This window comes from Coenobita brevimanus, chromosome 113 (assembly GCF_032717465.1).
Source record: "Coenobita brevimanus isolate Jiangsu-jjx chromosome 113, ASM3271746v2, whole genome shotgun sequence".
Classification (NCBI taxonomy): domain Eukaryota; kingdom Metazoa; phylum Arthropoda; class Malacostraca; order Decapoda; family Coenobitidae; genus Coenobita; species Coenobita brevimanus.
Window position 1 is genome coordinate 7,612,062 of NC_137066.1, and position 22,306 is coordinate 7,634,367.

Below are 22,306 nucleotides of genomic sequence, written 5' to 3' on the forward strand. Positions count from 1 at the left end.
ATGACATCTGGTGGGGAAACTACTACAAGATATAAAAGCCGCTCGACCACAAGTCTAAAATATACTTCTCTACAAGTAACTACAAAGTTTTATGACAACCTGACGGAACTGGGTCACCTTCAAACCTTCAATACTAAGTGGGAGTGGCATGAATGTGGACGATTCTTATTTATGAGGTAGGAATAACTCTCCTTGGCTACTTACTATAGTCGGTTTAAGTTTACCTGACGGAACTAAACGTCTCCCACAACCTGCATGCTAAGTCTTGGGTGCGTGAAATTCAATGAGTCTTTGATATGAGGCACGAAATATTCTTGGTTACTAGTCAAGTCGATCCCCAGTATGACTACAACTGGCCAGCAATAGACCGAAACTAGTTAGGAATCTTTGCCATATTACATTAAAGGCGTTCTTAATGTGGCAACCTCCACTATACCTTTTTTACCTTAACCTGGCCCAGATTTTTGTCTTTTTGCAGTTTGTTTCATGTACCAGAATGGAGGAAAGGATAATGCTTCGGCTGTACATCCTTTCCACAGCACTTCTTTGTGGCCAGCATCGTATTCTGCTAATGTTTTGTTACAAGTTGGCAATCGACATGGAGGGATGGCAATTTTAATCAGTGTTGGAGTAAAAGAGTTTTGTAATAAAGGCTGTGTTCTCTTGGGCTTTCGAGGTTTTCTGGCATCTCTCCATTAACGACCTTCTTGGCATATTACACCTTGATATTCCCCCTGTGAAAGAATTATGCCACATACTGCTTCCCTCCTTCCTCCTTCCCTCACCCACACCGCGAAATAACATGTGTCCTCGATCTCATCGAACCCTGAAGAGGGTTCACGTCTGCCCAAACTCACATATCCTGAAAAAGAAAAAAAAAAAGAAGAAGAACACTGTTTTACTTTCTGGATATTCGTCTTGTATTTAAATAATTCACAACACTCTGAGACCGACACATACACCATTTCTTTCCATATTTTTCAACCACTGATATGACTTGCATTAACACAATACAACAGAACACCGACGGATGGTATGAAGAGAGAGAGAGAGAGAGAGAGAGAGAGAGAGAGAGAGAGAGAGAGAGAGAGAGAGAGAGAGAGAGAGAGAGAGAGAGAGAGAGAGAGAGAGAGAGAGAGAGAGTGTATAAATATCTGACGAGGTTTGTGTCTGGTGTACTGAGGAAAAATGAAAACTAGAATGACAAATAGAATCGGTTATGACAGGGCACGTGTGTGTGTGTGTGTGTGTGTGTGTGTGTGTGTGTGTGTGTGTGTGTGTGTGTGTGTGTGTGTGTGTGTGTGTGTGTGTGTGTGTGTGTGTGTGTGTGTGTGTGTGTGTGTGCGTGCGTGCGTGCGTGCGTGTGTGTGTGTGTGTGTGTGTGTGTGTGTGTGTGTGTGTGTGAAATAAGTATCATGCTTGTAATGCAGAATCAGGATAAGAAAAGGCAAGTTTATACAGTAAAAATAACAATCCCGGAGAAAGGATGCTGTCTCCTGTAGTCCGTTTTAACGTTGTCATGCTCGTATAACTCACTATTAGTTGAATAAAATCCTTTGGCAAAGTCGAACAGAATGCTTGGTTTTCCCGTCAGCGAGAGAGTTTATGATCAAAGTTTTCACTCTCACGCCGCCATGGCTGAGTGTCATCTGAATAAAACCTTTTGCCGTTAGTTGAAATAGAGTATTATAGTTGTCCTGGCCATGGCAGTAGTAAGTTTCCTGATGAAGTTGTCACACCCGTCTTGCACCGGAGTGGTTGATAATACTACAGCGCTATGCCTCTACCATTTTACTTCGTCACATTTTCCCTCGTGCAGTCGATATGCATAGACGTATCTCTTTTCACTTTGTTTTTTCATTACTGTGTCGGTGAACCGGTATCTGAGTGTAAAGCCAACTACTGTGGATGGTAGACTATTCTGGGAGATTATATTGCTTTATAATAACTACTTCATGTGTGTGTGCCATTCTGGGCTGATTCGCTTATTCTGCTTGTCACTGTCTATCAACAGGCACGTATCTGCCTATCTATCTATCTATCTATCTGTTGACTGGCTCCGCGTCCAATGAGGGGTGGTCTCGAAAAAATAATGTCCAGGAGTTTTTGTCAGAACTCAGAAATTATTTTTTTTCCCCACAGTACACCACCCTCCCTTCCCTACTCTCTCACTTTACCTCTCGATCTTGTTCTACGTCTCCCTTTCCCTTTCCTAACCACCTCACCCTAATACATCCATCAAAATACAGGTAAGATAACGCAGGACATTATTGTACAGTCGGGAAAAATATCAGCAGCCAGCGTTCAATCCCTTCCCTTAGCATTCTTAGGCTTTTGTAGCTCACTATTTGTTGAGTAAAATCGTCTGAGTTACCTGGAAGAGAATCAAAGAGTTACCCCGACCACGAGAGGGTAATAAAACATATCTCGAGTAAGTATTTCTTTGCGATTAGTTCATTTGTTAACTTTATTTAGGCTAATATAAGACCATTTCTTTCATTTCATATAAATCCTAGCTAATTAAACACACAACTTTTTAAATATGATGTATTTTTCAGTTCATTACTGTAATCTACGGACGACTTTGTAGGACTTGATATAGAGTTTTCCAGCAGGAGGTACTAGATCTAGCCCACATTATCCCATTCCATACTAGATTTCCTTTCTTTGCTGAATGTAATTGTGTAGAGGTAACAAAAATAAAAATGATTTCTACCACATCGAAGTAAATACGTTAATATTGACAAGGGTAACTATTTTTGGATTTTAAAATTCACTCTCAGATTAATAAAATCATGTTGTGTAACCTGGAATATAAAAAAAAGTGTTGTCTTGGTCATGAGAAGGTTAACATCAGCCCAGTTACATTTTTTTTTTTTTTAATGTTATTCCTGCCGCCATCAGACGATCTATTCAGCTTAGGAGTGGCATTTTGAACTGGAGGGGTTGCATGCTGCCTTCGTTAATCCGTTCATTACGAGAGATCCTTCCTAAGCTGAATAAGGTCTGAAGGTAGAAAGAATAAATCGTTAAAGGACCTGACTCACCCGATTCTGTGGGTTTATGTTACTGCCCGTGGTGTACTTATAAAGTTTATATTTTGCTGCTTACAGACGATTATATTGAGCTCAGAAAAGACTGTTGGAACTGCAACGGTTAGATACAGCTTTCAATTTCCCTTTATGCCCATACGGCAGTGTTTATGGCCCAGTGATGGTGTTTATGGCCATACGGCAGTGTTTATGGCCTAGTGATGGTGTTTATGGCCCAGTGATGGAGTTTATGGCCTTACGGTGGTGTTTATGGCCCAGTGATGGAGTTTATGGCCTTACGGTGGTGTTTATGGCCCAGTGATGGAGTTTATGGCCCAGTGATGGAGTTTATGGCCATACAGTGGTGTTTATGGCCCAGGGATGGAGTTTATGGCCATACAGTGGTGTTTATGGCCCAGTGATGGAGTTTATGGCCATACAGTGGTGTTTATGGCCCAGTGATGGAGTTTATGGCCTTACGGTGGTGTTTATGGCCATAAGGCGGTGATTATGGCTCAATGTCTCATAATGGTGGTGTTTATGGCCATATGGCGGTGATTATGACCATATGGTGGTGTTTATGGCTATATGGTGGTGTGTATGGCCATATGGTGGTGTTTATGGCCATATGGCGGTGATTATGGCCATATGGTGGTGTTTATGGCCATATGGCGGTGATTATGGCCATATGGTGGTGTGTATGGCCATATGGTGGTGTTTATGGCCATACGGTGGTGTTTATGGCCATATGGTGGTGTGTATGGCTCAGTACTTGATGGTGTTTAAGGCCATGACCATGTGGAGGTGTGTATAACCATGTGGAGGTGTGTATAACCATGTGGAGGTGTGTATAACCATGTGGTGGAGTTAACAACTATTCTGTGGTGTTTATAATCACGTAATTGTGTTTATGGCTATGTGGAGGAGTTGTAACCATGGGGTGGAGTTTGTGACCATGTGGTTGTGGTTATGACCATGTAATGGTGGTTACTGCCATGTGATGATGTTTATGACCCCGATCATTTGCAGGTGTTTATATCATGTGGTGGTGTTTGTACCATGTGGTGGTGTTTATACCATGTGGTGGTGTTTATACCATGTGGTGGTGTTTATGGTCATGTGGTGGTGTTTATGGTCATGTGGTGGTGTTTATACCATGTGCAGGTGTTTATGACCATGTGGTGGTGTTTATACCATGCGGTTGCGTTTATGGTCATGTGGTGGTGTTTATAGCATGTGCAGGTGTTTATACCATGTGATGGTGTTTATACCATGTGGTGGTGTTTATACCATGTGGTGGTGTTTATACCATGTGGTGATGTTTATACCATGTGGTGGTGTTTATACCATGTGGTGGTGTTTATACCATGTGGTGGTGTTTATACCATGTGGTGGTGTCTCTGGCCATGTGGTGAGTTTTAAGAACAAAAGTTGTGGTGTTTATGTTTGGGGAGGCGGTGGCTGAATCGGTAGACAGGCGGCCTGCAGTCCTAGTGGACCCACAGTGGAATCCTGGCTGGGGCAGGGAACACTTTAAAGATTTGTATTTCATAAAAAAGCAGACTTTACTGATCTACCACAAGACCCGCCGACGTGTCGTAAAAATACCCCCACTACTACCAGTACACCAATCGAGTATGAGACAGCCCTAGCATGTATTCAATATGGACGGTGGTTGTTAGCGACGAAGTGGTGACATGTAGAGGTGTGTAGGAGGACTACTGGGCCATGAGACAGGTCTCTGAAGTCTTTGCCCAGAGTCAGACACATAAAAAAGAAAATAGTTGTTTTCATGCTCATGACCATGTAATGCTCTGTATGACCATGTAATGTTGGATGTGGCCATTATCATGTGATGGTGTTCATGACCATGTGGCTGAGTTTATGATCCCTCATGTGGTGGTGTTTATGATCATTTAATTGTTTAATTATCTGACAATGTTGGGATGTCCTGGGTATCTGTCTGCACTGGTTGATGCCAGAACCAAATACAGCGACAAGCTTGAATGCTAAGGAGTTCTGCACAGCGTCCTATCAGACATGCAGCATTGCAGTCAAGATTAACAGCCAAGAACCAGTGTAAAGAATATCACTAAATGTGCTGTGGACTGGCCTGTTGCTTATACATCTTGTTTATACAGTATATGAAATTAATAATAGAACAGAATTATTTGTAGCTGTCTTACTTAATTCAGGGGAAACCTGTAATTTTATGATGTAACTAGGGGGCAGGGCGGGGAGATATGCCCCAGCCACCAAAGGGGGAGTAACCCTAAAAAGGTTGAGGACCACTTTCTTATACTGACTACAATCGTCTGGAATTAGCAAGAAGAAGCCAGTTCAACACACCACCAGATTCAGAGTGTTAAGTATACGACCGAAAGAGTTCAATTAAATCTATAAATCAAGCTGACAATACTTACAGTGATTTGAGGCTTGGAAGTTGACTGAATGTGCTGACTGCAGATGTTAACAGTGGATTGCCCTCTAGGTTCCTGTAGGGGAGAGAGAGAGAGAGAGAGAGAGAGAGAGAGAGAGAGAGAGAGAGAGAGAGAGAGAGAGAGAGAGAGAGAGAGAGAGAGAGAGAGAGAGAGAGAGAGAGAGAGAGAGAGAGAGAGAGAGAGAGAGAGAGAGAGAGAGAATATTGGAAAATTAGAATACTTCTTTCTAATATGAAAAACATGATAGTCTGGCACAGTAAGGAAGCTGGGAAGTGATGTATAGAGTTTAAAAAATCGAAACCATCACCATATACAAAAATACTATGATTCCAGGTGTTCTTTATCTTTTACAAATGAAAACGAAGAGTTATGGACCATTGGACTATATCTTTTGTTTCAATAATCATACAGTATGATGAATTATGCTGCCCATTAAAGTATCATAAACAATTTTCACCTTCATCACTCATACTACAGACACATCTTCCCCAATCTTAACTTCGCCATCATGGTCAAGGGTAAATTCTGTCTGTCACTCTCCCTTTCGTCGCCATGATTGGAATCTGTATTGGGTATCATAAAGACTCTTACAGTTATAATTCCAGTTGGTCTATTCTGTTTTGTCACTTATTAACCCTTTGAATCCGACACTATATTATTTTAGGATGTTCTTCGTGCCTACAAATGATGTTGCTAATTCTTGAGAACGTTTGTATTACTGAATTAGGAACAGTCTCAAATAAACCCTTCATATCCTGATTTCTCCTGCTTGGGTTGAATACAACTGGCTAATGGCAACAAGAATATGATGAAGTTATAGAAGTCAATACATAAAAGTATGGAACACGTTCGAGTGAGCACGCTTGTTAAGTTTATTTTAGCTTTCCAGTGATGTGCGTAGGTTGGTCCTCTTCCCTACAATGACGTACATCTTAGTTTATTCCTACTATTTCCATACGGCTTTATTCAGTTAAGGAGAGAGGTTATAGATATAGCCTTTGTTTAACCCTTAGTAAATAGAGATCCTTCCTAAGTTGAGTAAAAGGCATCTGATGGTAACAAAAATAAACTAAAAAGTACCTCAACATACTGGAGGGGCTCATTAATCTTTCCGAGATAATTCAGGCTACACGCCCAGTTAGGCCTTTTCAGGCATTATCCAGGAATATACTTGCAAACTTTGGGAACAACCACTCAAGTAACACCTATTACTTTTTCATAAGGTTTCCAATATTGTTTGTAGATCTGCTGAAGCTTCAACAGTTTTTTAAATAACACAATTTTGGTGCTCATTTGGTAAAAGCTACATGCTACCAACTTTTGAGAAAAATCACTGGTGTATATCACCTATTACTTTTCATTAATATTTACACCAGTGTGCATAGATCCATACTTGCTTTAATAGTGTCAGATATAACAGTTTTGTCTGTGCCCTACCATCCTACGTCTATGTTTTTGATAGTGATCTTGCTCAATTAAGTCCCTTGAACAGTTTTTAAAAAATCGTCGGATAGAAGTGGTTTAAGCAACGTAACTCGACAAGAACATGAAATTATGGCTACTCAGAAACTCAAGAATTACCATACAATATTGAACAAGTAGCCAACTTAAGTACGAACAGATGCGTGAGCTTCACGACTCAGATGCGGGGCTTTGCAAAAGTTGCCACAGTCCACAGGGTTTAAGGGAAGTTTCAGGACATTCATATGGGGTTTGGCAAAGTTGCTAAAGTCTACAGAAGTTAAGAGGACACTTCAGGACACTAATATGGGGCTCAGCTAAAGTCAGCAAGTCTACCAGTGTGAAACATCGCCTTTCTGAAAAATGTTAATGAACGACAGGCAGAAAGGTCCGCTGTTAGTGATGCCCCCGCGACTGAAAGTATTATTCATGTTCTACTTAGCCTCTACAGTCACATGACGCGTTTTTACCTTTCCCGATGAGCAATTACTTTCCTATTTTTTGTGTGCGTTGTTCTCTTTCTCACTAAACACTCGTTGCCACAGCCTTGCATTACTAATTGTGGGTCGATTGGTCTGCAAATTACTATGCATGTATCTGAGCCTGATATCTTGATAGGCCTTTCTCAGCTTTTTGTAAAGGCCTTAAAAATAGATATTACTGTGAAGATACGGCGGTGTAATCACCAGGTCACAGGCGCGACACAAACAGAGACAAATTCAACCATCCCTGTACAGGCACGTGAAATTTCGGTGCCTAACGTAGTTCGAAGTATGAAGCGACTTGATCTGAAAGAGCCGTCCAGCTTTTTTTTTTTTTTTTTTTTTTTTTTTTTCCGGAGACTCGATTGTTTGGAGTGAAGTACAAATGAAATTAAATATTAGGGTGTTTATATTAAAAAGCAAACTTTGGGAAATGTCAGCATTTGCTTAGAAATGTTGCATTCAGATGCTGCCTCTCTGGTACATTTTACTCGTGCTACCTCCTGATGATGTTTTTCAGTGACATAGTAACATGGAGGGATTAGATGTAACACTAATTAACTTCTGCCATACATTAGGTGAATTCGTTTTAAATAATTGTTTGGTCGTACTCTGAGAAAAAAGATAATTATCATACTGAAGGTGTTAACATAGGAATCCAAATATTCTTATTTTTGATTGGCATAAACTGAACTTTTTAACTCCTTAAAGACGATGACGTCGTTTTGTAGTTAAATTCATTCAGGCTAGGACAGCCGTCGAGTTTGGAACGGGATAGTGAAGGATATGTCTAACACAGCCAGTTCATGAAGTCTATCTTGAAGAGAAAAAAAGGATTTTATCCTTGGTAAGATTCAAATAAGAAAACCGTCTGTGGCTGAACAGGATGAAGTATGTATTATGTGGTATTAACGAAGCTGGTTTTCATGTCATTGTTGATATATAAAGTTGACTTTTTCAGCTTAACGGAGACTTTTCTTACGAGACTTAACCTTCGTTAGCCCCTTCGCTACGAGGGAGCTCACCCAAGCAGAATAAAATCGTCAGGTTCTAGCAACATTAAATTAAGAAACTAGCATCTTGAATCTACACTTAATACATTGCATTTTCAATTTGCACGTATATATCATACTTACAGTTTTCTCAGAGAAACCAGTCCCACAAATGAGGCGGAGAAGAGGTGTTGGATCCAGTTGAAGTTCAGTTCACTGTGGAGAGAACGGCGATTATGCCTATTAATATCCTGTATCCGGTGACACGTTTTTCTATTTTGTTATCAATATTACCAGATAATTTTCTTCATCCTAGTAGAGCATCCTAACGGAGAGAAGGTTAATGAGGGTTGTATGAGCCTCTCTAGTTGGTAAACTCTCTCCTGAGCTTACTGATAGTCGTCTGGAGGCAGGAAGGCGAGAGTAAAGGGACATTTTGCTGGTGAGGAATCACGATGAAATTCTATTCATTGTGGAGAGACAATCAGCATTGAATTTTAATCCCCATCCCCACCTCTAACCAGTACTGCAGTCCATTCTGCCCATTCTTTTGTTTACCACGTGCATTTATTTACCTCCCCGCCCCTGACAGTTTCATGTCACGACGCAGGTCAAGCGGTCCACGAACAAATTTTCTTTCCATGATCTTGTCTCTATGATGGAGAAAGGGGTGAGAGGATGATGATGATGATGATCATGTCGCTGAAACAGAGGTAAGGGCGAAATGCCCGATATTTTAAACAAAAACCGATGTTTACAATATGTATTTATTTTGTAGGGCTTCCTATATTATAAATGAAACACTTGAAATCCATGTCGCTCTTTCTGCCTTGTCTTTGCTGCCGACGGTCACATTTTTAGCAGGACTGTTATTTATATAAATTTTGTCTGCTGTTTCATGGGGGATTATTTATCGGCATATTCTTTTATTTTGTTAATACAACTTACAAACGATTTTACATAGTTCAGCGAGAGGTAACGGGCAATAAAGGGATTAGTGGCGATACTTTCTATCCCCGTCACTACCAAGTCACTGCAAAGGTTAACAAAACCGTCTGGAAGTAGCAAGACTGAAATACAAAATATGTCAGCAGACCGAACATGTTAACACTTTAAGCTCTGAGAATATTTCCAATACGGAATGGAGTCGACTTAAGTTATCAAGAAATTACTAAAGTAAGACATCATCGTACTGGCAAAAGTACGAGTCGTACGCTTGTTAGAGGTGCTGTCAACTGTAGCCGTAAAGGTATCACATAATTCTTTCATTACTGGACGTCTTATCTACTTTAATCTTGTACCACCAGATGATTTATTCAGCTCAGGAGAGGCTTCTCGAACTGGACGGGTTAAATTATAGGCCTCATTAATCCTCACACGATTAGCCTATATAGCGCGTTCTTATAAAATGAATGGTATTTGCAGTTATAAAAACAAACATAACATCGTTCAGAAGAAAGGGAAAAAGACCTCTACACGAGTTTTAAGAGTAGCAGTAATAATTATACTAAGTATATTAATAATAATAATAATAATAATAATGATAATAATAATAATAATAATCTATACTCCTCATTGGGTGTGACAATATGTACTGTACAAAAACACCAGGTCCAGAGAGGGGACCCATTTCACTGAACGTTTCGATAAGCAGGCTTCCTCAGGAATGACCTGAAGAAGCCTGCTTGGCAAAACGTTGAATAAAAAGAGTCCTTTCTCTGCACTTGGTGTTTTTGTACAAAGGTAATCTATCCATTCTTCATCCAATCATTTTTTTTCCCCACCCGTAGCGTAGCGGTACGGGATTGGGCTCCTCACTCCTGACATTTAAGGCGAAGGTGACCAGCCATTCTCACCCCTTAGTGGCATTATATGAGCAATAAGCCCCAACCATCCCTTGGATGGCTCCATCCTGATGGAGCGCTATCATCAGGCGTCATTTCTTTATATGGTCACCACCCTATATAACATATGTGTTCCTGGATGACAAGAAACTGTTTGGCTTTTAGTGTAATCATCTCAAGGTGTACTTAACTAATACTTACAGGTCAATCAGCTCGCTCATCTCGTTGAAGGCTCCAGCCTCGATCACTCTAATGCGGTTGTGACGTAGGTACCTGTACGGGAAGCAGGGTTAATGGTAATACAGGTGACAGCTGTAGCAATAGTGACAGGTTTAGTTATGCTGATTGTTGTGGTGTGATAGTTATAGCAGCGGTAACAGTTGCTGTGGAGTCCATTGTTATTGGTGATCGATGTAGTGGTGATACCTGTAGTTGTGATGGCTTTAGTGGTGGAAATAGTTTTAGTAGTGGTAACAGATGTCGTAGTATTGATAATTGTAGTGATGATAATAGTTATAGAAGTGATGGTAATTGCAGTAACGCTGATAGTTATAGTGGTGGTGGTTGTTGTAGTAGTGAGGATAGTAATGGAAATCATAGTTATACTGATAATAATGGAAGAACTGATGATTACTACATTACTGGAAATTGCTCTAGTATTAGTGCTAATAGTTTTTACTCGTAGCCGATGGAAATGTTGGTGGCAGCAGTTGGTGTTAATACAGTAACATTTAAAATATGCAGATATAAGTGGGATAGTACAGGAAATACATGTAGGAAGTTACTGGAAGCCAGACAAATGGTATATTATTAAAGTAAGTGAGCGAAGGTGTAAGCAGTTTGACTCATTTTTAGAACACCCGTAATTTTTAGATGTGATCAGACTTCCCACCACATTATAAAGTTTATTAAGCAACAACACAGAAACATCAGACTTGCTCTATCTACATCACACGCTTTAGAAATTACCGTCAAAATTAGGGAGCTTGCTCACGACTTCGTACCCAAAAATTTATTAAAAGGTTACATGCCATAGTTACATTGTTACTGGTCTAGCAATGGCTGATCTAGAGGGGGGAAGTGAAGGCAGTCTGGCCCAAACTTTTTTTTTTTTTTTTATGCTTAACATTTTACTCCTTCAGTAAGGGTACCGCACTACTGAAATCCAAACGGCATTGTATATATATATATATATATATATATATATATATATATATATATATATATATATATATATATATATTCTTTGCCGCTTGCAATTGATTGTACAGAAAGAGGACTGAAGCCTGTGACTGATGTACTGCACACTTGAATGAGGAATATACTGTATATTTTCTTTGTTAGTACCATACCGTATATTCAATATATATTATGATCATCGTCAGAGGGTAAAACATAAGAAAAAGTTTTGGATCCTCCCCTTTTGACAAATGTTTGATCTGAATCCGTCAATGTTTAGACCGTATGGCTGGTCGGACACGTGGCTGATTCTTATAAATTAAAATGATTAAGGAAAGGAAAGTTAAATATCCGTCGGAGTTCATCGTCTCTTACTTAGGCCAATGGACCCTAACGAGTTAATAACGGTAATTATTATCATGCAATTATTATCACTAACTTGTGATTCTGACCATTTTTTAGATGATTTCGTGTTTGTTTTCAAGATTCCCTTATCATTACAAGTACTGACAATGTAAACATAGTATTTTTCAGGTGTGAGTGAAAGAAGGAGCAGGTTTTATGGTGAGTGTGGCTTACTCACAGTGACTCGAGCCCCGTGAAGCCTTTCAGGGACTCTGGCGTCAGTTCCTCCACCAGGTTGTGCTCCAGGAACCTGTGGAAGGCACGAGGACAGAATAGGTATAACCAAAGTTGAGAATCGCCGATATGAAGCCTCATGTAATTTCATAAAACCTTAATACATTCAATCCTAAAAAAAAAAAAGAAAAAAAAAAATCAAGTGGCGCATCCTGCTATTGTATGAATCACCAAATAATGGAAAGCTAAGGAGGATTTTATTCAGTGTGTCCAACTATGGGCACCGGCTTTACAGCCCGTTCCCTGAGGCTCAAAACGCCACCATTTCGGCGTTGACATCATCCGTCCATATTGATTATAGGGCTGTCTCATACAAGACTAGTGTACTTATATTAGCGGGTGAATTTTTACATGTCGATAAGTCTAATGGAAGATCAGTAAAGTCTGTTTTATTTAACTCAAAACCTTAAACTGCTCCCTGTCCCAGCCAGAATTAGAAGCTTGGTCCCTTAGGACTGTAGTCCACCTCTGTACCGAATCGGCCACTGCCTCTTGAAAAATCAGGAAAACCTTTAATAAAATGAGCTCAAGGTAAGAGGAAAATTTATGGGACTCTTCGTCGTTGTAACACAGTGAATGCATATAAAACCAGAAGCATAAAACACACACACACACACACACACACACACACACACACACACACACACACACACAGATAAAACATCGTAAGAAAGTTGAGAATCACATGGATTGTACCTGACAGCTAACCTTTTCAGTAAGTGAAGGAATTAAATTTTTATTCTCCAAACTATCGCAAACTTACAGTCAGTTTATAGTTGGCCTCTTGTCGTGTTTGCGTTAAAAGTAATTGCAACTAATCCTTCCAGGATGCGAAAAATTTTCACATAGGTTCTTGTCACCACCAGACGATCTTTTTCACCAAAATAGTGGTCTATCGTCGACTAAGGACTTTTCAAAGGAACATTAACCCTTCAGCTCCGGTGAGTTTCTCTGACTCTAAATAATATCGTCTGAAGTTCTCTGGAAATAACTGACAAGTTCTGAGTTTTTGGCCAAAACGTAAATCGCGGTATAAAGTTAAAATTTCTTTGCCGTGGTGGGTTTCTTTGAGTTTCATCTGATCGTTTGACCTCAGAAAGAGTAAGAGAAAAGAAAAAGTTCGTTAATCATAAGGAAAAAGTTAAAATACTGTAGTATAAAATGAAATCCTCTTCCTCCCCATACATACGCGCACATCCAGTGTGTATTGATGACTAGGTAATGTAAACCTGAACCTTCTAGTTCTCTCTTCCTTATCACAAACGTCGGAGGTGATTTCTTAATATCTTCAATGAAAGGATGCCTTTTACACTCAATTCCTACTATTTCCAGATGATATGAAGGGCAGCCCGACTCCCACGCTAGACTAGTACGTGCTGTTGGTGGATAGCGTTTTTTTTTTTTTTTTTTTTTTTCTGCCGTGTGGTGTATATATAAGGTGTTTATTGAAATTCTATAGTTGAAAACCTTCTACTTTTAAGTAATATGTTTTCCTCAATCGTCATCTTAGTTATGACGTCCAGCAGTGGTGGGCATCTGGAGGGCAAGTCTGCGTGTATGGGCACCCAAACGTGGCACAACAACCAGTTTTGAGAAAAAAAGTACATCTTACCCCGAGCGTCATAACTAAGCTGGCGATAGAAAGGAAAAGTATACTTTGATTTTCACCCATACTCCTAGTTCTTTAAGGAGCATATGTTCCCTGTCATCATAGGAGAGGCTCTGGTGGTAAAAGGGTTAATGAAGTTTGTATGTAATCCCTCCAGTTCATAAAATGTAACGTAAGGGAAATAAAATAGCCTGCGGACAGCAAGATATAAAGAGGTGGCATCTGTTGCGGGAATTAATTTCGATAGACCCATGATAACATGTGTTTTAATACTTCTGCCTCCAGAATGATTTTCTTTTGTTAATGGGAGACTTTTTCCAACCGTCGGGGTTAGATGCAGTGTTCATTAACCCCTTCACTATGACAAATATTCCCTAAGCTTTGAGACGAATAGGATTATTTGGCGGTCGCAAGCATAAACTATATTGCTGAAGGGGTTAATTACCATAATAAGTACCGTTCTGACATTGTCATCATCAATGTTTCTTTGTCATTATCACTACCATCCATATATCATCATTCCATGCCCATCATCATTTCTACCACCACTGCCTGTATATTTTCCATGTATAGTCTCATCCCTATAGCCCCCACCATTCCAATCATGGTGATCATCTCCATCATCCATATATCCCCATCATCTCCGTCTGTTTATGTCATCCCTAACGTCCATATAACCACTACCTTCTTCCCATCAGCAGCATCTCTAATTCAGAATCTCTCTCGCAATATCATAGGGACCCTAATTCCGTCTCTCTAATATTTGGCTGTCCACATTCCTTGGCTGATTTCTTGGGTCGTATTCTGAACAAAATAATATAGGTGGCTTACTGGCACCTAGTCCTCATCAACCTGACCTGCAAATTATACCTCAGTGTTTCTTTTTGGTTACTTATGGTTTTCCAATGTTGAAATGTATTGCATAAATAACCTATATGTAAATATTACCACGTCATCTGCAGAATTAATGGGTATGGAAGAGATGCAAGAAATTCTAAACATATAAGGCATCAGTCTTCAATGTCTTCTTTGGCATCATTATAAAGATCTACAGTACAGTAGGTTATGTCTTCATACGGATCACAGTTCCGTTCCTCCACTGATAATGTGTTGTCATCGACCTTCCCTAGTGTGAGTTTTCGTTTTTGTCCCCCCCCCCCTCCTCTCTCTCTGTCCATCTGTGTGTGTGTGTGTGTGTGTGTGTGTGTGTGTGTGTGTGTGTGTGTGTGTGTGTTATTCTTTAAGCATCTACCTATATTCTTTACTAACATTAATTTGTTCTTTGTGGTTGCGACCATCATCCACTCACTTAATGTAGTGCTGCATACTTCTTCCTTAGCCTTTATCATTCTTTTTCTGTGCCTGTCCTCCTCTCTTTCTATTTCTCCAGTCTTTCCTCTCACTTCTTATTGCTTTTCTTTCCTTTGCAGGTGGCTTTACATTGAGTGACAAGCCAAATGGTTTCCTGTAAACCAAGAAGCCATTTACAACGCTGGGTGGTAACCATATAACCAAACCATACGTGCTCCCTACGTGTCAACAAGTGGGTTGGTGGAGGGTTAGTGCCCCTCCCCGTAAAACAAATAACTCAAAGTCAAATGGCCACCCTTTACGGGATTATGGCGTCTGGCAATAGATAGATAGATAGAATTTGTTCTTTACTTCTTCCACCTGCCATTCTGTTCTTCGTCAGTTTTAGGTCTCCGTTTCTCACTGTTCCTCGGCAGTTTCATCACCAAACCTCCTTCCAGATATACTCCGTTGCATTAACCCTTTCAGCCAAAAAGACATAATTAATATTACATTCTTGCTACTTCAGGACAGATTTTACTTAACCTGGAGGAGAACTCTCGTAGAAAAACGATTAATGAAGGCTGTATCTAGCTTCTCCAGCTGCAAAATTCTCTCACAAGCTGAAGATACTCGTAATCGTCTGAGCCACTGGAAGGAAGCAGTGCATTATTTCACTTCGTTTTTCTCCCAGGCCTTCCGATATTCTACTGTACATAAATTTCACTACTGCATTCCTCCTTCTACTCTTCCATCGTCTGTTCATCAAATCTTTTTAACTCTCACCAATAATTTATTTAACTTACGCGCTGTTTCTAATCTTCTGACTTTCTCAGTGGTTTAACTCCTCTTCCTGTAACCCCTCATATAGTCTTTGTTTTTCAACCCCACTCAGTTGGGGAATTTACAGAGGCTTTCTTCACCGCTGTGTGGAATACAGTTCTCCTGTGTGTATATGTGTGGCTGGGACACACTACAAACATTAATTGTTTTTTTTGTCTCAGTAGCCTTTTTCCTTCCACTGACTTCCTTCAAATTCTGTTTCTCTCTCTCTCTCTCTCTCTCTCTCTCTCTCTCTCTCTCTCTCTCACACACACACACACACACACACACACACACACACACACACACTGTCACGAATTCGCGCTAGCGTATTTGTAAATTCGTGACATTTTACATCAGTGGGAAAGCCACGAATTCTAGTGGAATTCCCACTGTGCATCACTCAGTTCAACCGTCCTCGCATTCACTCGATTGGGACGGTTTTCAGAACATTTCTCGCTGTTTCACAAGTGATCATTCGTAGGCATGACATTAGTGCCTTCACTGAGTGATTTATTGTACGCGTATATCACTCACTTTCTTTCCGCTGACCGTTGAAGTTCACACGGCCATCCCTCGCCCTCTTTCATAATTTGAAATTAGTCAGGCTTTGATCGTCGCGAGAGTAGGTTCGTTGAGACCAGCGTGGAGCAGCGCCACCGTTGTACAGCGAGTTCCTGAAATCTCCACCTAGATGGTGAATCGGCAAAAGAGGTTTAGCATATTGCAGCGTCCGTTCTACACCGGCACCCAATTCCTTCCGCTTGCCCCCCTCTACTGACCAGTACTTCTTTTCGTTTTCCTGGGTTTAAGTGTTTAGCTTTTGAATGAGCAAGTGAGTGTATTCTCCTTGTTACTTTGAATTCATTTTGAGACTCATGTAACGTAAAATTAATTAAGTGTAATCAATGAATTTATAGTTCTTTTCTTTGAGCTTAATGTAATCAAAATCGTGTTTTATTTCTCCACATTAAGCTTATTTTAGTTGCCGCTCCTAGTTCGCAAAAACGCTTTACGTTAAGCATAACTGGTACTTAGGCCAGTCCTTTTGTATTAAGCTTAAATCCATTGTGCCAGCTAGGAGTTAATGCACTGGCAAGAACTGTTTATTACTGTTAGCATTAGTTATTGAATGTCAGGGGTGGAATCACTTTCTCAAGAGGCTAACAGTACTACAAACAGCACTCGTGAGTAATTAGTCTCTGCTGTGTACTGTTGAGAAAGTTTATAAATTCTCATCCTTAGAGAATCGGCAAAGTAAGCCGGCATTAAGTAAAACTTACTGCTTGATTTCACAAGTCAATTCATTGTCTCCATTTTTAAGCAATTCATGTAATACCTAAATTCACATCCCCCCATGACATCTGGCAACCTCATTCCAGGATATTAACTCCTAGCTCTAAAGTTCTTAACGTGATAATACTCAATCACTCATACTTAGGTTTTTATCGTTAAAGTTTATAGGCACTATCTTACTGGTGATTATTGATTCATTTCTATTAATTTTACATAATAGTTTTCACAGTCAGTTGTTTTATTTTTACTTTCTTTCTTTACCAGTTTAACTAGATAAAACTGGTCACCATTAACCTGTGCCTATATTCTTTACTCTTGATTATTGGCATTTCTCTGCAAAGTAGCAGTCAGTACTTAGTCTTTAGTTCACTCAGACTGAGTTAGCATCATGACTACTAATGTCTATTTACAGGAAACTAAAGATATGGGGCTTAGCGACCTCGAAAAAAATCAAAGAATATGTACTCTTGGTTTAGTTGCGAGCAGCAACATGAGAATTTTCCTCATGAAGAGCGTCGAATCCAACGTGAACACGAGTGAGAACAACGCGAATACGAGCAAAAACAACGCAAACTCGAGATAGAACAACGTGAAAGAGAACGCAAACATGAGCGAGAACAGTGCGAGGAATGCAAGAGAGAATGTCAACACGAGCGAGAACAACGAGAGAGAGAACGCGAATACGAGCGAGAACAACGAGAAAGAGAACATCAATACGAGCTAGAACGACGAGAGAAAACGAGAACACAAATGTGGCGACCCCACACATCAAGCTTCCTCCATACAAGGAAGGCGAGCGAATCGAGCCATTCATAGCTCGTTTCAAAGACATGGCTCAGTTGTACCAGCTGGATGATGCAGCTAAGCGGCTTCAGTTTCTTAGCCTGTTTGAGGGCCCTGCCCTCTATATTCTCCACAGAATTCGTAGAGACAATCTCACGTATGAGATGATGAAGGCCGCACTAGTCAAAGCTACGGTCTCACAGTTGACGACGCCAAGAGTCAGTTTATGAGGGCGTGTTTACAAGAAAAGGAGACTGCCGTTCAGTTCCTTGATCGGCTTACTGCTTACTTAGATGAGTGGATGGAGAAAGATGAAACTCCTTCCATGCATGAGGGGATAACTGACCTTGTGCTGCGCACACAGCTAGAAAAGTCGTGGCCTGCTGAGCTTATGGCTCAGCTTAAGATCTGCCAGGTAAGGGATGCCAGCCAAATGGTGGAGAAGGCTGATGCATTCTTCAGTGCATACGGGTATCAAACTTGTAAGCAACACGAACAGGAAAGCTGACAAATCTGGGAAACCGTCTCAGACTGAACCCCAGCAACAAGGCCGTTCTCAGAATAATGGCCAAGGTCCAAACAAACCGCAGAAGAAGGGCCAGGGGCAAAATACCCTGAAACCTGACTGGAAGCGGTACGACAAGCAGAACCCTAACCAGCAGCAGTACCAGTATTTCAAGCAGCAGCAGGGCAAGGACAAACCACGTAACCCTCAGTCAGGACAATCGACTTTAGTGTACTGGAGGCAGGATGCAAATGCAGCCTTCACTCCACAACAAGCGCACAGTGGTGCCAACCCCATTAGTACAGGTACTTCTCCACAGTTCACTGGTCCCCCAGTGACAGTGAACTCTCCATTTCAGGTGGTCAATGCTCCAACTCCTCAGATGGTGAGCACGACCCCTCAGGCATCTAGTTCTCAGGGCGCCACATTTGCTGCATTGTTCGTTCCGCAATCTCACCAATGACTGGCTGCTACCTCCTCAGACCCTTCCACCAGTAACACTGCATTTCTTGTTCAGCCAGGGTTTGTGGGAGGTGTTTCTGTAAATGTCCTGAGAGATAATGGTTCCTCAAGTTGCTCCATCAAGCAAAGTTTCGTTTGGTCCAACGAGTACACGGGTAAGCAGATCCAAGTTAGACTTATTAATGGATCAGTGAGACTGTTCCCTAAGGCATGTATCCAGGTGGCATCTCCTTTCTACACTGGCTTGACAGCTGCTGCTGTCATGCCAGAACCTTTGTTTGACCTCATTATCGGCAACATACTGGGCGTCAAAAACAGTTGCTCCATAGATGTTGCTACCCAGACTTCAGCTGTTGCAGTAACACGAGCCATGGCCAAGGCTCCGAATCGTGTCACCCAGTTGACCGTTGCAACGCCGCAGGATCTGATTCATAGTCAAGATGTTGTCCAAGAACAACAGTCTGACCCAACACTTGCCTCAGTGCATAAGAAGCTGGAGGGTAAAGTGATTAAGAATTCACGGGGAGGTCAAGCCAGGTTCCTTCATAAGCGAGGACGGCTATACCATGAGTCACAAACACCCCAGGGCGAGGTTTGACTGCAGTTCGTCGTTCCCGCAAAGTATCACCGAGCAGTGTTCGAATTAGGTCATTGTTCAGTGATGGGAGGTCACATGAGCCAAAAGAAAACCTCTGACCGCATCCATGCTGACTTTTTCTGGCCAGGAATGGGACAGGAAATAACAAGGCTTCTGTGTTCCAGTGATGTGTGTCAGCGTACCACTGACTGGGGACGTGTCCGTCCTGCGCCATTGAAACCAGTGCCTATAATCTCTGAACCGTTCGAGAGGGTAGCAGTTGACATTGTTGGGCCAATCTCTCCTAGGGCAAGTGATGGATCAAAGTATATCCTCACTATTGTTGATTTCAGCACACGGTGGCCTGAAGCCGTGGCCCTTAAGAATATAGAGGCCGTCACTGTTGCTGAGGGATTGATTGAAGTGTTCTGTCGCGTAGGTATCCCCAAGGAGGTTTTAAGTGACCAGGGTTTGCAGTTCACCTCTGCAATGATGAACGAAGCATTCAGGTTGTTGTCCATCCAAGGCCTGCGAACTACGCCTTATTATCCCATGTGTAACGGGTTGTGTGAGAGGTTCAATGGGACTTTCAAGAAGATGTTAATGTGCATGGCCATCGAACAGCCAAAGGAATGGCTGCAGTTCATTGCTCCTTTTCTATTTGCTTATCGAGAAGCCTCACAGCATTCCTTGAAGTTCTCACCCTTTGAACTGGTGTATGGAAGGTCGGTCCGTGGACCACTTCAAGTCCTTCACGAGTTATGGGACGATGAAGAACCCAATCCTGAAGTCAAGACCACCTACACCTACGTCCTTGATCTAGCTGACCGTCTCCAGTCAACATGCGAGTTAGCTAAGGAAGAACTGATCAAGGCATGCAAAGTTCAGAAAGCCTATTATGATAAAAAGGCAAAGCTTTGGAAGTTTAGTCCAGGTGATAAGTGCTTGATGTTACTCCCCACTGCCCAGAACAAGTTGTTGGCACAGTGGAAGGGTCCATTTGATGTAGTAGAGAGCATTTCAGACCTCAACTACATAATTCAGAAGGGGAATCTTCGTAAAAGGTTCCACGTTAACATGTTGAAGGCTTATCATGAGTCAAACCCCGAGGAGACTGGCCTACGACTAGCTGATGACAGTGACCAGCCACTGGAAGAAACTGGGGCAGCCGCGGTGATCCCAGCTGATGACCATGATGACGAGCCCTTAACCGTTCAGTCCCGTCAGGAGGAGACTGTCAGAGATGTTTTACTTAACACTGACGTAGCATTAGGTGACCAGAATGCCATAAGGTCACTGCTCTGTCAGTATGCTGATGTCTTCTCTGACCAACCTAGACTCGCAAAGGTTGATTGTCACAAAATTGAATTGACCAGCAATACTCCCGTAAATGTTAAGCCATATCCGATTCCCATGTGACTACTGGACGCAGTAGACAATGAAATTGCTGACATGGAGACTGCAGGTATTATTGAAAAGTCCTCATCTCCTTACTGTAGTCCAATGGTAGTAGTCCGCAAGAAGGATGGTGGTCAGGATTTGTGGCGACTATAGGAGGCTAAATGCAATCACCAAAGTGAATGCTGAGCCAATGGGTGATCACACTGCCATCTTCTCCAAGCTGGCAGGGTCACGATATTTCACAAAGCTCGATTTGGCGAAGGGATACTTTCAGATTCCCCTTCATGCCAAGAGCCGTCAGTTCACTGCCTTTGCTACTCCTAGGGGGTTGTATCAGTATAAAGTCCTCCCATTTGGACTTACCAATTCCCCAGCAGTATTCAATCGTGCCATGAGACAAGTGCTCCTTGGTATTGTAGGAGTAGAAATATTCGTTGACGATGTCCTCGTTCATTCTGCCATGTTCGAGGAGCACCTCAGACTCTTGGAAATTGTCTTCAGTAGACTCCAGAGTTTCAACATGACTATGAAGCCTAGCAAGTGTAAAATTGCTCACAGTGAGGTGGAGTTCCTCGGACATATTGTTGGCAACAATCGCTGCAGGTGTCAGGGTGACAAGATCAGGAAGATTAGAGAAGCCCTGAGATCCGTGACCAAGAAACAGGTTAGGGCATTCCTTGGCCTAGTGGGGTATTATAGGAGTTTTATCCCCAACTTTGCTCTCATTGCCCAACCGTTGTACGAGGTGCTTCGGAAACATGCCCCAAACACTATTGAATGGGGAGAAGCTCAAGAGAGATCTTTTGCCGCCCTTAAGAATATTCTGTGTAAGGAGCCTATCTTGCAGTTGCCCGATTCCAACAAACCTTTCATACTGCGCACTGATGCTTCACAAGATGGAGTAGGTGCTGTATTAATTCAAGAATCGGAAGGTGGAATCTTCCCAGTGGCATACCACAGCCGTAAGCAAAAACCCGCCAAGAGGAATTACAGTACTGTTGAGAAGGAACTCTTGGCCATGGTTGATGGTGTTAAGAAATATTACTATTATTTATATGGAGTACCATTCACTCTGGAAACTGATCATATGCCACTCACTAGTCTCAGCGCGACTAAAATGGCTAACGCAAGATTGACATGCTGGACACTGTATTTGCAGCAGTTTAACTTTGTTGTGAGGTACATCAAGGGAAGTGACAATGTAGGTGCAGACCTGATGTCTCGCCTGCTAACTAACATGGGCAACTATTGTATGCTCGGTTCCGTAAGACAGGCGTCCTTAGAGATTTATGCAATCCAAGGACCAACCTGGTTCCCAGTTAAAGGTGTACCAGTAGGGCCTGACATCTCGCCCGTTGGTCCCACAGGACACAATACATCCAGGACCTGTATATACATGTATACCATAGGTTAAGGGGAAGTTCGAGACCCCCGTAAGGACAATCCAAGGCTGTGTATGAATTACCTTGTGGTGTCTCGAGCTGTGGGCCT